At 48.8% G+C, this 25,788-nt stretch overlaps 1 protein-coding gene and 1 pseudogene across 1 annotated transcript in view; one reads left to right on the plus strand and one right to left on the minus strand.

Moving 5' to 3' along the window:
* The window catches only part of AGBL4 (AGBL carboxypeptidase 4), a 183,697-nt gene that overhangs the window by 152,194 nt on the left and 5,715 nt on the right, over nucleotides 1-25,788 (minus strand). The window lies entirely within an intron of this gene.
* Nucleotides 1,238-8,539, plus strand: LOC148109132 (uncharacterized; annotated as a pseudogene).

Consider the following 25,788-nt stretch of genomic DNA (forward strand, 5'->3'; position numbering starts at 1 on the left):
GTCCCTCGTAAGAAGTCGCTCTGTACACGTGAAACCTGCGGGGCAGTACATTGCAAAGTACCCCTTGAGCCTTATCAAGTGTTGAAATCCATCCCAGCAGGTAGGAGGGTGAGCGAAGAGGTTCAAGGCAGACCCTGACTAAACCAGCAGACCCGGAACGCACGCCGCCCGCGTGAGTCACGTATGTGAGCCTCGATTCTCTAACGGCCACATTAAAAAAGCACAGGAGGTGAAATTACCTTTAACGACATTTGATTTTACTCGAGTCTCTAAAATATGATTTCAGCATGTAATCAATAGGACGAATTGTATTAATGAGCTATTCGTACGGCTTTGTGTACGAAGCCTGACCTGCAGCTGTGGATCTGACACGCGCAGCACATCCCAGCCTGTCCCACGGCCTTGCGAGGGCTCACGTGGGCTGGCGGCTCCGCAGCGGACAGCAGAGCGTTAGAGGAACCAGGGAAGGCTCTCGGGAAGGAGTCCTTGAGAAGGGGAGGCCGTGCAGCAAGGCAGAGAGGAGGGAGAAGGCTTTACAGATGGAAGCAACATTATAAGCAAAGGAAGAACACGGAGAATGAGAAGCCTCTGCCCCGGAGGCTACTGGCCTGCCTGGGGTTGGGAGTCATGCGAGGTACAAGGTCAGGGTGAAGATCACCGAGTCGCCCCCTCGCTTGTACTACACAGCCCCATTCCAGCCGCCATGACCAACCTTACAACTCCCATGGCTCTCAGTGGGTACCAAGCACCCTCCTTCTCATTGTGCATTCATGTCTTTACACCACCCCGCGAAGTAGACCCGACCGAAAGACAGCAGCCCATGGCCACACAGCTAAGCTGGCAGGGGAACCCGACCTCCAACCCCCCTGCTCCTGCCAGAATGCCAGCCCTGCCTGGAAGCCGAGTGCAAAGGGCTCCTCCCTGGGCCCGAGCAGGCCTGTGCTCTTGCCGTGCCCCTTGCTGGCCCTCTCTCATCCTCCGCGAGCCCACTCTGCCCAGCCTGGGTGTTTCCTCCCTTGGGAAAGTTTCTCCAACCCTCGTCTTAAGAGTCCACCTCCATTTCCCTCTTCTATGAATTTCTATGAAGGAAGAATCTAAAATTTTATTGTAAAACATGTTGTTTCTAAAGATTTTTGTAATCAGACCATTCCCTCTCCCATTAAAGTTCTAGGAGGGAGAAAGAAGAGAGGAGGTGGAGGGACAGGGAGAGGGTGACAGACTCTTCCCCAAGTTCCTGATGCTTCATCACAGCATCAACTAATGGCAAAGAATGGTAATTTCAGAAAGAGGGAAACAAACAGAATCTAGCCAGGAGTCCGGTTAATTGTGAGCTCTAAAGAGGCACCGACAGATTCCAGCCCCAGACTGGGGGCGGTGTGCTGGGGAGCGCTGGAAGTCTGCCATCCCAGCCTCCCACTGGGCCCTGCAGGTACGGCTGGGGGAGCTGGAAAGGCTCTGCGAGGCTGTCTGTCGAGTCACCCACACAGAGAGCAGCTCAGGCGGTGGAAGGAGTCTGGGAGAGGCAGCGTGGGCTGGCCACCCCCGAGGAAACAGAAGGGGACAAACATTGTGTTTGTAAACACAACGACAACCCTGAGCCCCATTCAGGCAGAACTGGATTCAAACCCTGGCTTTACCCCCAGGAGGACTGTGAGCTTTGGCAGAGCAGGGCTTTAGCAGCAGGTGGCTTGAGGGCACAGGTGACCCGGCTTGCCTCATGGGGGATTTGGGAAGTCAAATGGGCTGGTGTATGTTAATGGTGCCCAGCATGTTGTGGGCACCAAGATGGGCTAGTGACCACGTCCTCTGGCTTTCTCTCCCCTCCTTCCTCCTCCTCCCTCTGTCTTCTCACACAGGGAAGTGGGGAGGGAATTGCAGTGCTCTGGGTAGGAAGCCTGCCGTACCCCCAATAACAGCTGGGACTTACTGAGATTTTCTGTGTGTCAGGCCCTGTGATAGTTTCTTCCCTGGATTACTTCATTTCATCGTCTCAACAATCCTAGTGGGTAAGAGCTCTCACTAGCTTGTGCTTGATCATGGAGCTGATAAAAGGAAGATGCAGAATTCAACCCAAGACTGTGGCTTCAGAGCTCACACTGTTGATGCAGCTAAGCAGAAGTACTTAGACACTCACTTCTTTGCCTATTCCAAGCGCCTTGTTCCCACTAAGGCACTAATGCTAACCCTAATCTGGCAGTTCATCTCATCTCCCCAGCTTGCCACCTGACCCTCTGTGGCCCAGGACCTGGCAGGGAATAGATTAAGTGTCCAAGGAGTATTTGCTGGGGAAGGGAGCGTGTCTAAAAATCATTCGCACGGGAAACATATTTCGTCAAACTCACACCTGACAAAGAAACTCGGCTAATTTTGTTCAACATGGTGGGGGAAGATTTGGGAATCCGCCCCAGGGTCCTTGACTCGGGCCTGCCTGACTTCCCTGTGACAGAGCCCATCTCCTGCTTCACAAAAGCAGATTCCATGATGGCACATGTGTGAGATCGACACACTTGTTCCAGACTTCAGGGCTGGGACCACCTCGATGAACGGGAGGCTCCCCTAGACCCGGCCCTGCGTCTCGCCACAAGGTGGCGCTCTCCTCGCCACGGCTTTTGCACTCAAGCGCGCCACTTCCTTGAGAAGTCTCAAGGACAACAAGCAGGGTGAAATCCGTTTCTCTGTCATTTTACAGATCAGCCCCAGACTCCACAACACAAAACAGAAACCCCCTTCCAAGTCCATGGGAAATCTGAAAGGCGGAGGTTTCTCTTGTGACTTCAGATTTTCTGCAGACGGAGAACGAGAGGCAGCCTGCTGCACAGAGCTCTCCTACTGGGTGCCCCTAGCCTCTGCTGGCGGGGGGGGGGGGGGGGGGGGGGGGCGGGGGGGCATCAGGGTCGCAAGGATCTGGCTCTGGCTTCCTTTCCAACTCACCCTGACCGGCAGAGCCCTAACCAGCCTCCTCTAGGCCCTGAGCACAAGAGCTCTTCTGCTCTGTCCTGGAACTGCTTTTACCTCCAGGCAATTGAACTATTCAATCTAAAAAAAAGAAAGAAAAAAAGTAGAGCCTGTGGTTTGGGGTGTGGTGCTCACACCTGCAGCTCTTGGGGTCCTGAGGGTTCATGATATGGTGAAGTACATGCACTGTTCCTCCTAACACCAGTGCCACCCCTCTCTCAGGGATCCTGGAGCAGCGAAGAAAAGAGTGCGTGTAAGAAAGGATGGGGCGAGCAGGAGAGAGAGAATATGAACACCTGTATGCCAAAACCTACCACAGGAGGTGCAGAACCACCGAGAAGGTTTTCTGAAGTGGCTTCAGAAACAAGCATGGGTTTGGCTTCCAGCTTTACCTACGAGCTGGGCATGGAAGACTTAATGTCTTTGACTAGCTGTGTGTGCAAATGAACTTGCGTCGCTCTTCTTGACCATATATTGGGGATAATAATCGTATCTTCTGTATAAGATTGTTGTTAAAATAAACAGACACTTCGCCCAGCACCCAGCAAGTCAGCGTGCGGTCACAGTGATGGGGGCCTGGCTCTTGTGATGGTCCTTTATGTGGCTGAGTGATGGTTTTCCTCTAGGAAGCAAGGAGGGCTCCCCCTCCTTCGTCAGTGCTGTGCTCACTCAGTCATCCACCTGTTCTGCACACATCATCAGCCTCTGCTCTGGGCCAGACCCTGGGCCAAGTATCAGCTGAGGGACCAACGGAGGAGGATGAGATGCCATTAGGCCAGGGGCCTTGAAACTTCCCTGAGTGCCTTCCCCCTGCTCCAGCCAGCCTGCCCCCCATAACCAACCTCACCCTCGACCCCACGAAAGTCCTTCTTTGGGTCCCACAACTGCCTCTTGCACATACCTCTGAAGAGCACGCATCACACAATTTTACAACCAGCTCGCCTGTCTCTCCTCTTCACTCACTGGACCACATCTCGCCTAGTCCCGCTCACCTCTGCCCTGCTGCACCTCTCCCCCTCCCCCTTCCTCTTTCCTGTTCAATGATTATATTGTCGAAGATCAGCAGTGGGGAGATTCCATTATTGAATACAGGACTCCACGACGGGGCTTCACGGCAATTCCTAGCTTCCAGGTCCCTGACCTGGAGAAAACCCCTGCTGCGAGGCTCCCGCTTCAAATCTCCCGCATTCCCAGAGACACAGGATGCTGCGACCCTTCCAACTCTGGGTCCCCAGCTGGTAAGAGATGGCCTCCTCAGACTAATCACCTTCTAAACAAATGGCACAGTGACAAGCAGGGTAGGGGGAGGCTGGGGCCGCACAAGCTGGTGTTTTCAATTTAGAGGCCATGCATTATTTACACTGCCATTACTCCCCTCAATTTGACTTCACGCTTTAGCCCTAATTTCAGTATAATCAAAGCCAATGAATATTTAATCAGGATTGCTTCCAGAAATTGAGTAATGCCATTAACATAATGGCCTCAGGACTTCAAAGCTGCTTTCCTTCAAATGCATCTGACTTACACCTTTCCCCACCCCCTTCCCTTTAACCACTTGTATTTCAGAACGGAAGGGGGTTTGGGACCCAGCAGGACAGCAGTTACAGCTTTGTCCAGGTGCCAGAGAGGTGGCTGGGGGGGGGGGGGATAAATATATGGTTGTAGCCTCATCTCTGAGGGCCTTCGAAGACCTTCAGAATTCAGTTTCTAAACATGCCTCTTGTCATACACAGCCGGGTTTGGGAAGGGCTGGCCTAGACCATGGCCAGCTGTCCATCACTGCAAACAAAGCTATCCACTTTTGGGGTTCATTTTCCTTCCATCCATCCATCCATCCATCCATCCATCTTTCTCTTAAGTAATCTCTATACCCAACATAGGGCTCAAACCCACAATCCCGAGATCAAGAGCCACATGTTCTGGCAACTGAGCCAGCTAGGTGCCCCTCGGGGGTCATCTTTAGATGTCCTTGGATGAATGGCCTCCTTATCTGGAGTGGAAACCTGCCTCAGGCTTGCCCACACTGGCCCAGGCTCTGCCCTCCAAGGCCCCATAGAACAAGGATGCTCCTTCTGCCCTGGGATAGCTGGCAGATATTAGAGACTGGTTTCCATCTCTTCCTCTGCACCTTCTTCCTCACAGACCAGGTGTAGGTGCCTGGCCGGGACACCGTGGTGGACCGCACTCCACTGGCTCCCCAGGAGCGCAATGTACACATTGTCAGAGGGATGTACAGAGCTTCCAAAGCACTAAGACCTCTGTCACCTCTTTTGATCCTGGAAGGATGCACATTTTCCCTCCACAGCGTCAAGCTGGTGACCTTCCCAAGGTGGCTCTAGGATCAGGAAGAATCTCCGGGTGTTAGATGTTAAAACTGAGAGCTTCCTTAGGACCTTCTCAGTCAACCGTGATGTACAAAATGGGAAACGGGTCCAAGGTCATGGCTGGAGAGTGGCAGGACAGGGCTTAGAATGTGGTCGCAGAGGCCTTCGATTCCTTGTCCAGGGTCTTTTCCTTTACAAAAGGACTTGTGGTCACCAAGCAGGAGGAACCACTGCGGCACATCCAAGGGCTTGCTTACTTGCCAAGCTGGGGATGGGATGAGGGGATAAGGATTATTCCTGGGAGAGGCCTCGCTGGGTGTCTGTGGGAGATCAGGCATCTGTGCGGCGAGGATGTGAGGGAGTCGGGGAACCGTTAGATCCCCTGTGATGCGGGCTACATGTGTACGGTCTGGGCGGTAGTGAAAAGGGAGTGGGTGTTGTGCTCTGAACTCACAGAACCACAGGCGGCCCTTGCGAAACCTTATCACCTTCAGGGGACCCCGATGTCCTACTTGTCCCCCTCCCTGGGAAGCCCCTGCTGACTCCACAGGGTGGAGTGTCCCTCACCGAGCTGCCAAGCCTCTGTGTGCCCCTGGGTCAAGCACGTCTCCCCTCTCTGGCTCCTGCCTCCCTCCCCAGACTGCAGACTCCCTGCGGGCAGGGGGGAAGGTGCCACTTCTCTACGTCCCCTGGGGAATTGGGAGCACTCATCGTAGGTGTCACATCCCGCCAACAGAGGACTCAGCTGCTCTTCAGGGGCAGGACGGCAAGCAGCCAGCCTTGACGCACTAACCTGCAGGGCCAGGGAGCTCGTCGTCGCTGTCGGGTCATCTGAAACCTCACTCAAGTGCCTCTGCATTAGGTGTGGGCAAGGGAGCAAACACCTCGTGCTGTCACCTGGTGGTGACTTCCAGCAGGCGTCTCCCAATCCACCTTGTTCTCCCCCCCCACCCCCCCACCCCCGAAGGAAGGCATGTTTATGGAGCCCCTGCCAGGTGCCTGAGCTTTCCACACTGTCTCTTACTCTTGATAACAACTCTGGAAATTGGACATTCTCATTCCCACTTTCCATACAGGAAAACTGAGGCTCAGAGACGTGTGGTAATACAGATGCAGGGAGGAGGCAAAGATGAGAAGTGGTTACTCATCTACTGACTCGTGGCCCGAAGTTTTTTCCCACAGCTCCAAAAACTAATCCAAGTGGATGAGTCTCTAATACTGAGGAATGTGAGTATTGACCAGACAGAGGGAGCACGTGGGGTTTCTAGCAGTGTCTCTGCTCTCTGTGAAATCACACCATGTAATCGTTCGCCTGCCCCACTCGTTCCGGCCCCGAGACACACCCCGCGAAGGAACGAAAAGCGCCATCTCAGAAACCCCTCTAGGTCTGCGGCTCCAAGTCACTTTACCAGGGGTGGGCAAGTGTCCTGGGGCCTGGGCTGATGGGAGGTGCTAAGACCCCGACAGTCTGCTAGAAAGGATGGCTGAATATTAGGGAAGGAAAGGAATGTCCAGCTTACTGAGCCTGACCCTTGTCATACCCCCAAGCCCTCAGCCTGACTTTAGACCAAGCTCTGAGGCAGTTACTGAGTGACTCCCTGTCACAGAAAGGCTCCAAAGGCTGGACTGAGTCTGGAATAGCCTGTGCTCTGGTCCCTGTCCTCCCTCCCCTGCATCCCAGCTCCCGGGGACCTGCAACACGTAAACTCTGCCTCCACACACACAAAGCCGGGCCCTGGTTTGGGGGTGACCTCTGCTGGGCCGTGGGCACTGAGAATGGTTATCAGGCTGGGGGTCGGTCCAAGAGCAAGAGCAGATCGGTGGAGGCACAGAGAAGCAGCTGGGAGGCTGGAGCCAATAGAGACAGGCGATGACCAATCAGAGCATAAGCCTGTGACCAGGAGGTGGGGAGACGGAGGCCAGTCAGGGGAGAAGCCCAGGATCTCAGAGCCTTCAGCGATCGCCTCTGCCAACCCCATCATTTGGACCCAAAGAAAAGGGAAAGTGCCCAAGGCTACCTGGTGTGTGGACGCTGAGACCAGCCCAGAACCAGCACCTCTGCTCCCCAGCCTGAGTTCCTCCATGGCTTGGCTTGAGGGCTGGATCCCTGTGAAGTTTCCAGTGCTTTAGCTCTGTCCGTCTTACTGCAGCCCCATGTGCTGTGAGCTGGGGATTCTGATCTCTATTTCATGGGCAGAGAAACTAGGGCACTCTGAGAGGAGACAAGCCTTGCTCAAGAGCAGGGATAAAGTTGGGGGCCTACAACCAAGCAGGAGCTCTTGGACTCAAGTCCCACCTGCTATGTGTCAGGCTCTGCTCCAGGCACCTCCGTGGGCTAGGCCATCTCATCCTCATGATGCCCGCAGAGGGTAGTATTAGCCCCCTGTTCCAGTTGAGAGTGCTTGGGCTTGAGTAGTCAAGTAACTGGTCAAGCTGGTGGAGTAAACCATTAGGAAGGAGAGCTGTATCTGAACTGAGGTTCAGCTGGTCCCAAACCCCTCAAGAGTCCTAGAAGCTGGAAGTGCCTCTCCCCACGTGAAAAATGCACCCATTTAGCTCTGGCTGGTGGCGGTGGTTTTCGAGGCCCACCACTGACTATGCTCCTTCAACAGCGTGTCTCCATACCTGAGGGCTCTCCTTGTCTCTCAGCCTGACTCCAGGAGATGCCCCTAATTCCTTCCCCTAGCTCCAGCCTGATGGACTGTCCTGGCAGAGCGGGGGCCTGACTTCGTTTCTCTCCTGTCTTATGAGGAGCCCTGCATAGGACCCAGGCTGTGGAAGCGGGCAGAGCTGTTTGCCTGCTGGCGTGGCTACTTAATGCTCCGTGGCCCAGACACGACAGAGGTACTCTCAGAACTCAGTCTCATTCTCCATAGAACAGACACAGTAAGAACCTCCTTGCAGAGATTCTGTAAGAATATAAAGTACTAGGCATGTGGTAGGGAGTCAATTAGCAACTGCGTGAATAGTACCGCTTGTACGCATGTGTCATGTGTCTCTGTGCAGATGCCTTCAGCCTGCCTCGAAGCAACCTCATTGTCCAGCTGACAGTACGTTCACCCTCAGCCCGAGGCCGCTCTCTGGCCATCGCAGCCCACCCTGTCCCAGTGCAGGGCAGGCCAGCGGTGCCAAGGAATGCACACCTCCCTCTCCCCCTGGCTGCCCTCAACCAGGAACTGACGGAAGTCGTGGGCAAGTCACCCCGGCCCCCTTGCCCCTGCATTTTCCACGCTATCTCCCGGAGCCCCCCGCAGGATTGAGCCTCAGTTGCCCACAAAGGTAACCTTCTCAATAACATGCCCTTGATCAGCTCCTTTTCCTTTACTCTCTTATTTCCCACCCCCTCCTGGTGTTTCCACTTCCCAAAAAATTTCTTGCACTCAAATCCTTGTCTCAGGGTCTGCTTCTGGGGTGACCCAAACCAAGGCTCTCATGATTCTACCCACTCCCTGTGCTTCCATCAGGAAGTGCCCGGCACAGTCTCACTGAGAGTGGAGTCTACCGAGTTCCCACACATTGCTGATGGAGTCCTCCTATTTTAGCCACCCCCCCCCCAAAATCGTGATTTGGGGCAAGGCTTCAAGGGCACTCTCTGCAGCTGAAGTAAGTTACCCAGCACATCCAGCCTTTTCTGACGGGGCCGCATCCAGGATGCACCTTGGACCCATCTTCCTGGGTGGTTAGCAAGGAGAAGGCTGCTCAGACAATTCAAACGCATGGCATTCGGATGGAGCACAGGGCTTTGTTCTGACAGCAAACAAGGGAGTCGGCCAAGGCCTTCACTCAGGCGGAATTTAGCCTCCGTGTTAGGAGGAGAAGAGTGTAAGATGAGTTTCCCGTCTGAGAAGTGCAGCATGCGGCCCTGATGGGGAGGAGGGCAGGCCTGGCCTTGTCAGTCTGCCATCCCGTCTGCACGTCGCTCTGCTGTGGTTCCAGTTTCTTGGGGAGCAGAGAGCATGGCGTCATGTCTTAGCCGCCCGCAGAAGAGCCAGGAAGGAAAGGAAGGGAACTAAGAGGTTTCCAGCACCTACAATGTGGCATGCTCCCATTTTCTCATCGAATCTGCACAAAACTCAGTAAGTCCAACTATTATTATCCCATTATTCAAGGGCGGAAACTGAGTCTCAAGGAGATGATGCAACCTGCCCAAGGCAGGCCTTGCAGTAAAAGCAGTCAGCCTTCAAGCCCAGCTTTGTCTGACTCTACTCTCTGTTCTCTCCTTCCTCTCCCACCCCAACGGGGATACAACGCCAGTGAAGTGCCTCTGGCATCAGGTGTAAGGTGGGGTCAGGATTCTCGGCTGAAGTGCAGTCTGAACACTTTGGGATGGTTTACTGCCTGCACTCACCCCCAAGCACAAGAGGGCCTTTGGCCCATTTCCCCATGACCCTCTGATCAAAGGTACCCATGCCTTTGCTCCAACTGTCCCTTGCTTAGGATATCCCTCTCTACAGTCCGTCTTTATCTACAGGTTCCAGCTCTAGGCCTCCAGGAAGCCTCCCTGAGTTCCTTCAGACCACTCTTGTTTTCTCCCACCCACATGACCAGACCTAGGAGGCAACTGCTGTTCCAGAGGAGAGCCCAGCCCTGTGAGCGGGGAGAGTTGTGGCGCTCTGGTTCTTGGCCCCACGAGCGACTCTGTATGACCATGGGCAGGTCTCTGCCTCCTTTTGGGTCTCAGTTTTTTCATCTCTAAACGGGAAGAATACTATCTGTCTTGCCTAATCCCAGGTTGTTTCTAGCATCAAGTTAGATAACAGATATCAGAATGTTTTAAGGTGGTGAATGTGCAGTACACTTGATGATTCCCAGCAGGATAGAATCTGATTCATAGTGAGGCTCAGTGCTCTGCCCTGTTCTGCGCTGGGTTATCACGCTTTCGCCGAATAGTTATTGGGCATATATGAGATGCCAGTTCCTGCACTGAGTTTGGGAGTAAAATGATGAAAATCCAAAGTTTTCTAAACTCTCAGTCTAGCGGAGGAAGTAGACATACATAAATGAATGAATGAATGAATGAATGAAGCATATAAAATGATCCTTCGTTGAAATGTTCAGACACTTTCTGTCCTGAAAGTCTCACAAAGATACACAAAATAAAAACTGGCAATAGTTTCATAAATTATGTCAAATTTGGGGGTGGGGTAATTTCAGGGCTCTATCCTCTGAATATCCCGCTACCCCACACTGAAGGAAAAGATTTTACTTCCAGCACATCCTGTTCCCAAATCGAGAATGTGTGGAACAGGAAAACAAGAGTTCACCAGGTTAGAGGACCTGTCTTCTGAGCCAGCCAGCACCCGAGCCCTGCCCTGCCTTCCCTGACCTTATAGTCCTCCCCTCTTCTCGTTCCTTTTTTTTTTTTTCCTACCATGCATTCAGAAGCAGCAACCCTATGCATGCAGCACGACAGGAAGCAGAGGAAGGGCTGGCCTCCAGGAACACTTAGACACTTCAGGAGAAGCCTTGTAAACAGGGACGGGACAGGAAGTGCTCTGGGAGTAGTGCATGCCCGGGCAAGGAGGGCTGGGCAAGGAGGAAGTACAAACTGCCTCTAATCCTTCAGTCAGAAAAATCTAGAAGCTGTCCTGGAGAAGAGCCAGTTTCAGGCTGGTAAAAGCACGCTGTTGTGAAACCTCAGAAAAGAAACTGGGGCAGAGCAAGCGGACTTGCCCTTTGGGTCTAAATCAGTGAGGGGTCAGCAATGCTTCCCGCCTAGGCTTCCTGCTTGCAAATCCCAGGTCCCACGTAGACCAGGCTGTATTCAAAGATGACAAAGCAAAACAAAATACGACCTCTAAAGAGACAAAAGATGGGGCCTTTGAAGAGATACTAAAGCAAAAGTAAAAGGAAACATTGCCCTGAAAACTTGGAGAAGGAAAGTTCGAAAAGAAATTAAGACCATTCCAGAGGCCATCTGCTTGGAATCCTTCAATAGACGCAAAAGGACTTGGCTTCTAAGAAGAGCAGGAAGTACAATGAGGTAAAAGCAAGACACAGAAGGAGCTGACTGAACTGGGATGATGCGGCAAAGGAACACAAAATAAAATACCAAATTAAAGTTCCCCTGAGAATAAGAAAAGAACAGAACTGATACTGCAGGCAGCAGAATCAGTGATGAGGACTAACTGGAGAACCTCTCAAAGAATGCAGAGGAAAGTGTCAGGGATGAAAATGACGAGAAAGAAGGTGATAGATACAGGAGACAAGAATGGAGCCTAAGAATTATCAATATTCGGGGGGGGAGCATATAATAAAAGTGACAAAAACACAATTGGGAAAAAATTTAATTAACTAGAACGGAACAAAAGCAAAACAAAATGATATCAACCAGAGTCAAAAACCCGAAAGAGATCAGTGATTTGGCAATATGCATGAAAAGAAAAATCATAAGCAGCAAGATCTTGGCAAAATAAACTTCAAGGATAAAGAAAATATCATACAGGAAGGAAAACAGGTTGGCAGCTAAGCCTAGCATTCGACGTTAGAAAAGAAGAATCAAGTGTTGCGGAAGATGGCGAGGGAATAAAAGCACCTGAGATGTTGTAGAAAGAGAAGGAAAAAGGATTGCTTTGTTCTTAACTGACAATTAGAGAAATGTGAGGGTGACTGTGTCTGTCATACGTTTTAAGGCATGCATTAGAGAATTAAGTTAAAAGAGGATTTTAAAATTCTAACTTAATACAAAAGATATAAACAAAGAAAATACAGTTTACCAAAGAAAAGAAAAAACACTGTTAAGAGCAAAATATATATAAGAAAGTATAAAAGCGGGTGACAGATGATTAAGGTCAAATGCACCAGAGATGAAATGATCGTAAACAGTTTAAATTATTCTATTGGAGGACAAAAATTCTCAAGCTAAAATGCAAACATTAAGTTAGGTGCAACCTGAAAGAGGTAAATCTAATCAAAAGAGTTAACGTCTACCGCGTACTTGCCGTGTGCACTGCACTGTGCTGAGCATTTCACTAGCAGCGTCTCACCGAGGCCACCCATCAACCACACGAGGCGGGGATACTGTTACCCCCGAGAAACCTGCCCCAGGTCGGGCAGCTGACACAGCACAACTGGGATTTAAACCCAGTCTGGTCTCAGAGCACAACATCCTAAACATTACCATCTCCTGAACCTCAGGCAAAATGACACAGTAAGGTGAAAAATTAAGCTTTCAGGCAAACTCAATTAAGGAGAAAGAAGAGGTGACAATGTTAATAATAAAGCAGAATTTGAGGCAAGAACCATGGACGAGCAAGAGGTTTCACATTAAATTGATAAGAAGCAAAATCTGCATTGAAGACCTAACAGTCAGGAACTTATTGCAAGCAACAAAATATCCAAATATTTAAAGCAACAAATATTTGAAATTCGAGAAGAAAGCAACAGAAATTGGAGGAGCCTGATAGCATGCATAGACAAAGATAGCCAATTATGCTTTTTATACTTTCAGACATTCATACATAGGTGATTTTAAAAGATGTATTTAACAAGCAAGGAAATGATAAACACAAAATTGATAATCATAGTTAACTCTGAGAATAAGCAAAGTGATAGGACATTGATAAATGTGAGTTAACGGTAATGTTCTAATTCTTGAGTTGGGTGGTGAGTTCACAAGTGTTTATTAGATGATTATGCTTTATAGCTTATATAAATAACTATATTATTTTATATGTATTAAATGTTAAAAGTATAAAAATATTAAAAGAAAAAATAAATAAGAAATTTGAATAAAATAATAAAGTTGAGTCAATGACATAGAAAAACTGTTTTCACTCTACAAACAGAATAATTTGGTAAATTCCAAATAAGAATGTAAATATATATATAATTTTCATTCTCTAGCCATGACTACTAACGCCAGAAATTGGTATTAATGTCTCAACAACAGAAACAGCTGTAACTAAATGCCACATGGAGATTAAAATCACCTTTATAAAAATGTTATGTCATAGAATAGGGGTGCCTGGGTGGCACAGCGGTTAAGCATCTGCCTTCCGTTCAGGGCGTGATCCCAGCGTTATGGGATCGAGCCCCACATCAGGCTCCTCTGCTATGAACCTGCTTCTTCCTCTCCCACTCCCCCTGCTTGTGTTCCCTCTCTCGCTGGCTGTCTCTATCTCTGTCAAATAAATAAATAAAATCTTTAAAAAAAAATGTTATGTCATAGAATAAAAAGAAAAATATACAATTACAAAATATTTAGAAAATAATAAAAATAAAACTAAACAATTTATAAAACTAATGGAATGCTGCCAAAATGACACTCAGAGAGAAATTCTTATGCTCCAATGCATTCTTAATTAAATAGGAAAGACTAAGAAAAGTAAATAAAACTGTACTTACATAATCTGGAAAGACAACCAAAAAGAAACCTATGAAAGCCAGTAGAAAAAAAGTAGTAAAGCTATAAATGAATAAATTAACAAACAGAAAAACAGTAGGTTTAATAAAGAATCCAAGAGCTATTTTTTCTTTTTACAAAAGCAATAAGTATGATAAACTTCTGACAAACAAAATTAAGGAAAAGAGTGACCAACATAAACCAAGAAAATACAGGGACTATAACAACAATGGAAAAAAAATTTTTTTGTTTTAATTACAAGAGACAAGGTTGTCACGATAGGAGGGATAAGTTTTTGAATGTTAACAATATTGACTTCAGAAGTAAAAGCCCTGAGTGACCATAGAAGAAAATGAGAAATTACAAAAAAGCTCTTGGCCCAAATGGTTTTATGTGCATTTCCCCCCAAATATTTGAGGTTTGACAGTTCTTGAAATAAATATCTCTTCTAAAGCATATAAAAAGATGGGAACCACCCAATTAAGATAACACAAGCTTGACATCCAAGCTATAAAAAATGTTCTCTTGTGCTTATAAAAGCCAAAGTCCTACATAAAATACTTGTAAATCAAGTGTAGCAAGATCAAGAAGGTTCACACCAGGAATGCGAAGATGAGTTAATGAAGCATAATAGTGAAACAAAATGGGTCCAATCAGGGACTTGATAGTCATTTGATAAAATGAAAACACTCAATGAGAGTTTTTTAAAAAAATGAGTGGACTAAAAATGGAAGGCACTTCCTCAACATGCTAAAGAATATCTATCTAAAAATGAGGGCCAATTTGAAATAGCATAGGTATTCTCAGTAAAAACTGGGAATAAGACAAGTGTCATTATTTCAAATATATATAAAACATAGTCAATGTGGCATACAAATGGCTAACAGACACATGAAAAAATGTTCAAAATCATTAGCCATCAGGGAAATTCAAATCAAAACCACACTGAGATACCACCTTACACCAATTAGAATGGCAAAAATGGACAAGGCAAGAAACAACAAATGTTGGAGAGGATGTGGAGAAAGCGGATCCCTCTTACACTGTTGGTGGGAATGCAAGTTGGTACAGCCACTCTGGAAAACAGTGTGGAGGTCCCTCAAAAAGTTAAAAATAGAGCTACCCTATGACCCAGCAATTGCACTACTGGGTATTTACCCCGAAGATACAGACGTAGTGAAGAGAAGGGCCATAAGCACCCCAATGTTCATAGCAGCATTGTCCACAATAGCTAAATTGTAGAAGGAGCCGAGATGCCCTTCAACAGACGAGACCAATGGATAAAGAAGATGGGGTCCATATATACAATGGAATATTACTCAGCCATCAGAAAGAATCATTACCCAACATTTGCAGCAACATGGATGGGACTGGAGGAGATTATGCTAAGTCAAGTAAGTCAAGCAGAGAAAGACAATCATTGTATAGTTTCACTCATTTATGGAACATAAGAAACAGCAGGGAGATCGGTAGGAGAAGGAAGGGAAGAATGAAGGAGGGGTAAACAGAAGGGGGAATGAACCACGAGAGACTATGGACTCTGGGAAACAAACTGAGGGCTTCAGAAGGGGAGGGGGGTGGGGGATTGGGATAGGCCGGTGATGGGTATCAAGGAGGGCACATATTGCATGGGGCACGGGGTGTTACACGCAAATAATGAATCATGAAACATTACATCAAAAACTAAGGATATACTGTATAGTGACTAACATAACATAATAAAAAATTTTAAAAAATTAATGATGTACGGTATGTTGGCTTACTTAACATACTAAAAATAAATAAATAAACAAATATTAAATTTAAAATAAAAAAAAATAAATAAAATTCTACAGAACACAGGCAGTAACCTCTTTGAAATCGGCCACAGCAACAGCTTCATAGAGATGTCCTGATGCAAGGAAACAAAAGCAAATATAAACTACTGGAATTTTCTCAAAATAGAAGCTTCTGCACAGTGAAGGAAACAATCAACAAAACTATAAGGCAACCTTTGGAATTGAAGCAGATATTTGCAAATGACATATGATAAAAGGTTAGTATCCCAAATATATAAAGAACTTACAAACCTCAACACCCCAAAAATGAATAATCCAATTACAAACGAGCAGATGACATGAATAGACATTTTTCCAACAAAGACATCCAGACGGCTAACAGACACATGCAAAGATGCTGAACACCACTCTTCACCAGGGAAATACAAATCAAAACTACAGTGAGATATCACTTCATACCTGTCAAAATGGCTAAAATGTACCACACAGGAAACAACAGGTGTTGGCGAGGATGTGGAGAAAGAGGAACCTTCTTACACTGTTGATGGGAATGCAAAGTGGTGCAGCCGCTCTGGAAAATAGTATAGAGGTTCCTTATACAGTTAAAAATAGAACTACCCTAATATCCAGCAATTGCACTACTGTGTATTTACCCAAAGAATAAGAAAATACCAATTGAAAGGGGTTACGTGTGCCCCAATGTTTATAGCAGCATTATCTACAATAGCCAAATTTTGGAACGAGCCCAAATGCCCACTAACTTATGAATGAATAAATGACGTGTTGTATATACATTCAATGGAATCTTACTCAGCCATCAAAAAGAAGGAAATCTTGCCATTTGCAATGACATGGATGGAACTACAGTGAATTATGCTAAGAAAAATACAATAGGCAAAGAAAGACAAATACCATATGATTCCACTCATATGTGGTATTTAAGACACAAAACAAATGAGCATAGCGTAAAAATGGAGAAAGGCAAATCAAGAAACAGAATCTTAAGTATAGCAAACAAATTGATTATTATCAGAGGGGAGGTGGGCGGAGGAGTGGGTGGATTAGGTGATGGGAATCAAGGAATACACTGGTTGGGATAAGCACAGGGTGTTTTACGAAGTGTGGAATCATAAATTGTACGCTTGAAACTAAAAAAAAAAAACCAAACCCCCAAAAAAACATAGTCAATGACATATAAGATATGGTCAATGTAGTGTAGGTGGGAAATATAATTCAGAATTATAAATATTGGAAAGGAAGAGAAAAATTATCATTGTTTGTAAATGATATGATTTAACTAGAAAGCCCTAAAATTATCAACTGAAAAAGCTCCTAAACAAAATTGGTAGGCTTAATACAAATAAATATAAAATAAATTAGTGGCTTTTCTAAATACCAACAAGAATTAAGATTAAAACTAAAATTTGAAACTATTTCAGTCACAGTAACAGCAAAAATATAAAATCTTAAGGAATAATTTTAGCAAGAATTGTGTAGAGGAAAACTATAAAACTTCACTGAAGGACATAATGGGAGACTTGAGGAAATGCAGATACATGCCCTATTTCTGTATAGGAAGGCTGAGTAGTATAAAGATGTTAATTTCCAAACTAATGTATATATAGACTGTATTCAAAATTAATCCTGAAAAAATCATTCTGAAGCTTACCTGGAGGAATAAATGGCACGATTAAGATATTATAAAAGAGGGAGATGCTTAGCCTTTCAGATGTTAAAACATATTCCAAAGCTACAATCATAACACAAGGGCATTAATGGTGTAAAAAAAAAAATGAACAGACATTTCAAAATAGGTAAATAGATAACTTCAAAACCAATCAACGTACACACTCAAGCACAGGTACACTCTTACAGGCATGTACTTAAATGCACCTTATCGCTCAATTATATGGAAAGTGTGTGTACGCACGCGCACACATGCAAACACCTAACACTCAGCCACACGTTAGTTTAATACAAGGCAGGATACATCTAAGAGCAAAAGAAGGAGATAAAGCCACGGGGCCACAGGAACCCCCAGGAAGGTCCCTCTTGGGTCAGGTAGGGCTCCCCGAGGTGTGTAAAAGGGTGCCCGATGGAGACGGAGCGCAGTTTCAGGGTGGCTGTGAAAGTTCCCACCGCCCCACATAACGCTCAGCACATGACACATCAACATGTTTGCTGACTGAATGGGGAAGGAAAGAAGGGGGAAAAAGATGGAAGGGAGGGAAGGAGGGAGGGCAGACAGGGGAAGGAAGGGAGGGAAAGGGAGGAAGAGCATGTGTTGTGGGCAGCACCGAGGAGTCTGGGGGCCAGTGGCAGAGTAGGACAGACACACAGCATCCATGCCAGGACCCAGCACAAGGCCTGGCACAAACTTGGGACTTCGAGACATGTTTGTTGAGGGGCACCTGGGTGGCTCAGTCAGTTAAGCACCCAACTCTTTGTTTGGGCTTAGGTCCTGATCTTAGGGTCAGGAGATCGAGTCCCCCATCAGGCCCCATGCTCAGTGGGGATTTTGGTCAGATGTTCTCACCCTCTGCCCCTCCCCCTGCTCTCGTACGCGCTCTCGCTCTCAAATAAGTAAATCTTTTTTTTTTTTTAAGACGTGTTTGCTCAATTAATTTGATCTCTTTTCTTTACTCAGTTCACTTTTCTCCACAACATTTAACATGACCTGAAATCAGATGTTTCTTTACTTATTTTTTGTCCATCTCCTCAACTAGAGCAGAGGCTCCACAGGACAGAACTTTTAGGTATCTTCTCACCCCTAGAAGTGTACATGCTATGTAGGTAGTCCTCAAAAACTATTTTTTGAATAAATAAAGGCAGGCTGAGGGAAGCTGTGGAGGGCCACGAATGTCAGGCTCAGCAAAACGGCCGAGATATTGTTGGAACTGGGCCACCACACGTTCCCATTCTATTCGTAAGGGAAGGGTGGTTTGTAGAAGCATGGTGTTTTTATGGCTGTCCCCATTTTCCAAGGAAACTCTCCTCCCAGAGATGAGAGGCACTTCTCAAGGGAGTCATGGAAATGGGCTAGAATATCCAAAGTCAGGACACACCTGGATGGAACCCACTGACTAAAGAGGTGGTAAGGCTTAAGGTTGAGGGGAAGGGGACACATTTCATTTTTCTGACTTGTTCAGGTAGCCCCTGACAATTCAGATGCCCTCAGATGTGCACAGAGCTCAAAGCAGAGCTGGCTTCTTGGCTGCGTTGGCGAGGGTCTTTCAAACTCCAGGGAGCAATCGCACTGAGAAGGGGGCTGTATCTGTGGGGTAACCGTCCCTGATGGATGGTCCCCTCCTCCATGAAGACTTCCTGAATCATAACCTCAATCCAGGAAAACTTAAGCTCCTTTAAGGGAGGGTCTCAGATTCCTTTTGCATTTCTAACACCTCACACAGGGCTGGGCACAGGATAGGGCTCCCCAAAGCCTCACTGAATGACTTTCACAATCAAACCACGTTTCAAGTCCAGCTCCCTCTGATCCCAGTGCCTTGACATACCCCTCAACCTCACGTACTCACGAAGTAGAGGGGCTTTTATTTCCAGCTCAGGACCAAGCGGTATATCAGTATCTTAATAGCCTACAACAACTGCATCCCCCACATTACAGGAATAACATCCCTAAAATGACATCTGGAGGAAGGAGGTGGCATTTTTTTTTCTATTGCTGAGGACATGATGCCAGAGAAATCTCATTACAACAAATCAAATGAGAGGAACAAAAAGATTTGCATATTTATCCCATCTTATGGCTCAGCGACAGCAGACTCTCTTTCATGTAACAGATCAGAATCCAAAATGGAGATCAAGCATGGACACATGGTAGGGGCTGGGGCGATGTGTCTGGAAGGAAGGAAGGAAGGAGGGAAGGAAGGAAGGAAAGAAGATAGGCAGGCCGACCATATCTCACTTCCTTTGCTCAGCACTGGGTGCCACCCAAGCCCCCTGTCACACCATCATCTATTCACAAACATATCATAGAGAATCTGGGTGGGCGCTCCATGGGGGCAAGGAGAGAGGAAGAAGTTGGCCCAGGCTTGGCTTCCTTCCTGATGATTCTTCTGTACTTTTATCAAGCAGTATTTTCCCAGGGGGTGAGTAGGAAGATCATGAGATTTCTGCCAGGTAGACCTAGACTCAAATCCTAACTCTGCCACTCACCAGCTGTGTGACCTCAGACATGCGATAGACCTCTCTGAGCCTGTGTCTTTGGCTAAAACTACCGATAAAAATATCTGCCTCAGGGGGTACTGTGGGAATTCAAGATGATCTGTATAAAGTCTCCTGAGTATCAGATAATGTGAAAGAGCCTCACTGGCTCTGAATTTCTGTACACATACACAATAATCACATAGTTATTGTTTTTAATGGAGTCTCTCAATGATGGGTAGCTCATTTACTTCAGTTGGGAAAAAGGAGAAAATGGAAGCATAGACTTGGTGACTTCTCCCAAATCTTCTCTGCGGAAGCTCTATGGCTGGTTCTCTGCTCCCCTGCCTGGCCTCGGGCACTGACAGGCAGCCCAGGAGAAAGCCAGAGGGCAGAGCGTGTGGCTGGCATGGACCTGGAGCCCTGGCATCACTCCCATCCCCAAGGCCTCACCCTTGGGGGCTCCTCTCCCACTCTCCCAGGACCATCCATTTACACACCCCTAGAGAGCTGCTGGCCTGAGGCCACCACACAGGGAAAGTAGCCAATACTACGGCTAAAAGGAGCTGGACAGAGGATGCAGTTCTTCTCTGCTCTGGTCCATTGGGTGAGAGAGCATGGCGACCTCCTAGGCAGGGAGTCTGCCCACCCCTCCCAGGGTGGGAGGCTTCAGGACCAGGGAGGCATGGGTGTCAGAACTGCTCCCAGGCCCACTCCCAGCTGCACACAAGTTTCCAATGGCCAACCTGGAACCCGACGCAGCCACTCATTGCAAAACTCCCTCAGGTCCCGTCTGGTGACCAGGGTAGATGCCCACCCTGCTGCCTTGGGAACATCCTAATGTTGGGAGAGCACTAAGGTGGCCCTTTGTCAAGTCAGCCTCCATTCTTGTCCACCACTCAGAGTGACAGAATGATGTCCCTTCTGATGCCAGCTCTGGTCTGCAGCTCTGGGACCACTGATCCTGGGGGGTGGAAAGCAGAAAGACAAGAAAAGCAATATTTGCACACCCTCTGCGTGCCAGGTACGGTGCCAGGCCATCACAACTTTCTCTTTGAAACCTTTCCAATGACCCCGTGAAATGGCTGATACCCATGCTACGGGAGCGGGAACCGAGGTTCTGAGAGGTGAAGTAACACTCCTGAGATCACATGGCTCATGAATGCTGAAATGGGAGTCAATCTCAGGTCCGTTTGATTCAGAAACCCATGTCTTTGTGCCGCGGCACCCCGGGGCTTGGCACACCAAGCACTGTGCTGGGCAGCAGAGGCAGGCAGGGAGAAGAGGTGAAGGCCAGTGTTCACGTGCAGGTTCCACCGGGCTGCCTCTGTGATCCTGGGTGATCGTGGAATGAGTTCTAGGATCCCCAAGAGGCAGCCTGGTCCCCAGAGAGCTCTGCACTGATGGCCAGATCCGGGTGTGCCCTGCTCCAGGGGAACGAGCCTGTTCCTGCCATCTGCACAGGTGCCGTCTGCAATCCCTTCGCCATGGCAGCCCTGCCCCTGTCACGGCCGCCACGTACCCAACGGCCCTGTGCTTCCAACAGCCTTTGAGGAAAGGTGGCTGTCACGCCCCTCAGGACAGACTCTCAGAGCTGGCTAACATCGTCACTCCCCTCTTCTGCACACGGTCAGGCTGTGTTCCCTGGCCTCCCTCTCGGACGTGTGTACCATTTGGCAGTCCTGCTGGGGCAGCGGATGTGAAGGCGAGGTGGGCTTCCGGTCAGGCCCACAGAACCTCCAAGCATGACCCTCACTCCTTCCCTGACCACCCTTTCCAGAAACCTCACTCTCCCATGTTTTTTTTTTTTTTTTTCCAGCTGAACTTCCACAGACAAAGGCACGACCCCCTGTCTGGCCCCACACAGCTAGCCTGGTTCTGGATCCCCTGAGCAGCCACAACTCTGGTCCCAGCTGCACAGCCCGTCTCATCCCTGTCCACTTCCCACCACTGCTTCTCTCCTGCATCACTTCCCGCATCCCTGGCCTCATGCCTCTGCTGGGACACCTTAGCACTCCCTGCCTCGGGGGCTCCGCATGTGCTGATCCCGAGGTCTGCAGTGCAATGCTAGTCTCTGAGCTGCCACATGGGCTGGCTTTCTGGCTCCATTTGTGGGTCTGCTCAAATGCCACCTTCTTAGAGGAGAGCTCCGTGACCACCTTCCTTGCGGCACCACTTCCTTTCCTGAGAAGCACTAGTTGCTACCTGCCACTATAAATCCACTTGCCCATTTGTCCTGTTGTCTGTCTCCCTCCACTAGAACACCAGCTCCACGAGGACTCTCTTTCAAATAGCAGCATTCAGAACAGGCCAGGAATATTGTCGTAACTGCATAAGTACTTGGTAAATGAATGATTGCAGCAGGGAATCGATGGATGACTCAAGGAATGAACGAAGCGACCACGTCCAAGGTCTCTGACCTCTGAGTCGAGAACTCTCCCTTGAATACAGTTCCCCTCAGCAGCCTCAGGGGAGCACCAGGGGAACTGTATCCAAGGTGGCCACGCTCCAGAGGGTCAGCCTCAGCCATCTGGAACATCCACTGAGAGAGGACAGTTTAAGCCATCTGGTCGCATTGCCGAGGTTGTCCTTGAGTGAAGTACCCCAGCTGGGAGACCAGTCACCTTCTCCCCGGCTCTCCTTCCTGCCCTGAACTTGCCCGAAGGCTTAGCTCCTGGCCCAGCAAGAAGGACTTCATCAGCCCTGGGCAGATGTGGGATCTCTAGCTCAGCCGACTGCAGCCAGACTGCCACTGCCAAGGGACAGACCGAGAGCACCTCCACCGAGACTCTGCCACGCGCTCGGGCCAATCAGCACCTGCCATGGGCATCATCTTCCAGAAAGCGTTTCTGGGGCTGCTGGTGGGCATCCTGGTGCTCTGCCGCAATAGCCTCTTTAATTATACAGTAGCAGGTGACAAAGACTAATCTTCCTCGGCAGAGACTCCCTGGTGCTTGGCGTGCTTCTCACAGTTAAATCCAGCTTTGTGGCGGCCCGGACTCCACGGGCCAGAAACTGGGCATTTCGCTGCAGCTGCCCATTGGAACGGCCGGGGCGGGGGGCTCGGGTCAGAGGGGTACATCCCAGGGTCTGGCACGGAGACACCCCGGCTGGAATTCAAGTAAAGGCCGCAGACCCTTACTTGTTCAATCAGGGGTGAGATCTGTTGTTCTACTTTGATTTGGGGTCACTTTGTGGCGTCTAGAAATATTTTACTTTGTGAGTCTAAGAGTGGTGTTCTTGGAAAGGAAAGGGGCAGGAGAGAGAAAGAACGCTGGCGAGCATTCTCTATGCATTCCGTGTTTCCTACACGTTTGCTCATCTAACCTAGTGATGTGGGCAGGGTCACTGCCATTTGCAGGTGTGGAAACAGGCTCAACGGAGGTGAAGATCGTCCAAGGCAACACAGGATTTTCCAGGGTTCCAGCTAATGAACACACATCTGCTGGAAGGTTGCCTTTGTGGGAAAACGGCCTGACCCTCAAGCCCACACCCAGGCATTTGCTATAGAACCGCCCTCCGCTCGGGCTCCCAGGTGCTTCTACTGTGATGGGGCGGAGAGTGCCAGGGGCAGGGCAGTGGCCCCACTGAAGGCTTGCCAGGGGTGCAAAGGTTTTGTGAGGCACAGCACAGAGGCTAGCTGTGAGCTCAGGGCTGCAGGAGCCCTGCAGAGGGAATGGTCACTCCGAGGGAGACGAGGAGAAGGGCCTTGAGAGACCACGATGACTCTGAGACAGAGCGCACAGCATCCGCCCCAGAGGCACCGTGGGAATGACACAGAGAGCAAGGGTCGGGAGGCTTTGTGAGGAGGGTCCCAGAAGACAACCCCCTCTCACCAAGGGGATGCTTTATTCTGCCACCTGTGGGGCTCACTGAGGTCTTCTGGGCAAGGGAGGCCATACTTAGAGCCTTGTTTCCAGGAGATTGTCTGCGCCACCAAGGGAGGAACAGATTAGAACGGCTAAGCCTAAAAAGCCTGTTCCCTCCTTCTTTTAGGAAGATGATTTTCCAAAGTACTGTTGCCTCTGAGAGGTAGCCTGCCACCATCTGGGGATATAGAAAATAAATCTCCCTGGTGTTGGCGTCTTTTCCCCATGGGCCACCTCCATCTGCTTCCCTAAGCCTGCCTGCCTGAGACCCAGGCTTTCCTGCAAACTCAGGCTTGTGGGGAGGCCCCAAAGTGTGGCCAGACCTGGGTGAGAAGGCTGTCCCTGCCCGGGCTACAGGGCTACACATCAGGTCTTTTTTTTTTTTTTAATATTTTATTTATTTATTCGACAGAGATAGAGACAGCCAGCGAGAGAGGGAACACAAGCAGGGGGAGCGGGAGAGGAAGAAGCAGGCTCACAGCGGAGGAGCCCGATCCCATAACGCCGGGATCCGCCCTGAGCCAAAGGCAGACGCCCAACCACTGTGCCACCCAGGCGCCCCTACACAGCAGGTCTTGAATAAGGGAACTTGACCTGAGGCCAGGAGGACTGGGGGGGGGGGCAGGGAAGGAAAGGGTGGCCCCCTGAGGAAAAAGACCACCTTGTCCCCAGTCTCCCTCCTATTGACTTGTTGATTGAGCTCAGGGAACCCCCTCCCCTCTCTGGCCTCAGGGTCTGTCTCTAAAGTGAGGAAAGGACACAGGGACAACTGCTAGCTATCACTGACTCTGGCTCAGAGTCTGCTTGCCTGTCTTGTTCTCCCTTCTCCTTCCCCTCCACAAAGTTCCATGAACTGTCTATTCTGTACTAGGCTCTGAGCAAGTCTTCATGGCTGCAAAGACAGATAAAAATACAGCTTGTTTACTGAAGCATTTTTATATATTGTTTAGTGAGGAAAGCAAGCTACAAAGAAAGATGTGATATTTGTATGTATTTCGTGGGTGTGTATATAACATATAACAAAAAACACGTTCAGTAGAAAACTAGAAAGGCGTATACTAGTCTAACAGCTATTTGAATGGTGATACTATTCCTTTGTAATTTGGGGCCTCCCCTCCACCAGTTTTTCTGCATTGCCCTGTATTACTCTAGAAGTTAAAAATCAGTTGCCGCAGCTAGTCTTCAGTGAGCGCTCGCTATCTGCCAAGCATTCTTCTAAGAGCTCGCAGAATTATCGAGTTTAATCCTTGTAATAACCCCGTGAAGTAGAGCCTACTGTTATCCTGTTTCACAGATGAGGAACCAGAGGCACAGAGAAATTAAATAACTGTCAGAAGGTCACACAGCTCACAGGGAGTGCTGCCGGGACTCATTCCCCCTTCACCAGACAGCTTCTGGCGAGCAACAGATGTGACAATGAGGGAAAGCGGCTTCCCTGCATTGGAGGGCGGGACATGAACAGGGCGGATGCAGGTCTCTGGGCTCCAAAGTTCTCCTCAGAGAGACTGCTCACTGTAGTTGACAACAACGCGGAGGACGTGTTCACTGGATGGAAAAGACCTTCCAGAAAGAGGAAGCAGAGAGACAAAGGCTGGAAGGCGGGAACTGTCTGGGCCTGTCCAAGGAAATGCAGAAGCCAAAGATGTGGGATGTTGCATTTGGAGGGAAGGTGAACAGGGGGAGAAGGCTGGTGGGCCAGATACAAAGAGTTCTGCCACCAGAGCTAAGAGGCGAGGCTTTGTCAGGGCAGCGGGGAGTCATGCAAGCTTTCCCAGCAGGAGACAGTCTGGTCAGATGGGGTTTAAGGATCCCTCCCGGGAACCTCCACTCATTCTCTCACCATCCCTGTTCCCTTCTTTCTTTCTTCTCTTTCACTGTGAGGAGACGTCCCACTAAACATGCTTTCATGCCTTCCATATGGTGCTGGGAAGATTCAGAAAGGAGTAAGACTGGGTCTCCCATCTCTGTAGGGATTTTATAACCAGAAATAAGACCAATATTAGGACATAAGGTAGTTCTTCAAGAAGCATCCCCAATTCACCACTGCACTGGCCTACTTATGGACGTAGAAGCCCCTGAGCATTCTTTAGATCCAGTGCAAACCTCACCTCCTCTGGGAAGCCTTCCCTGATGATTAACCTCTCACACAGAGTCTTCCATCTCTCCTCTTTGGGTCAGCCTTCACTCCTGGCACAGTGTGTCCTTATTTGTCTGCCCCTGCTGCTCCCCTCCACCCATGGCTGGCATCACAGAGTCTATTGACTGGAGGGGACACGGGCTGGGCAGCACTCTTGGGGCACTTGTGGGAGAGCTGGGATCAGGAAAGGAGGAGGGTCCTGAGGTTCAGAGATGCTGGA

Source organism: Ursus americanus, chromosome 12 (genome assembly GCF_024610735.1).
Source record: "Ursus americanus isolate L20-20 chromosome 12, mUrsAme1.1.p, whole genome shotgun sequence".
Taxonomy (NCBI): domain Eukaryota; kingdom Metazoa; phylum Chordata; class Mammalia; order Carnivora; family Ursidae; genus Ursus; species Ursus americanus.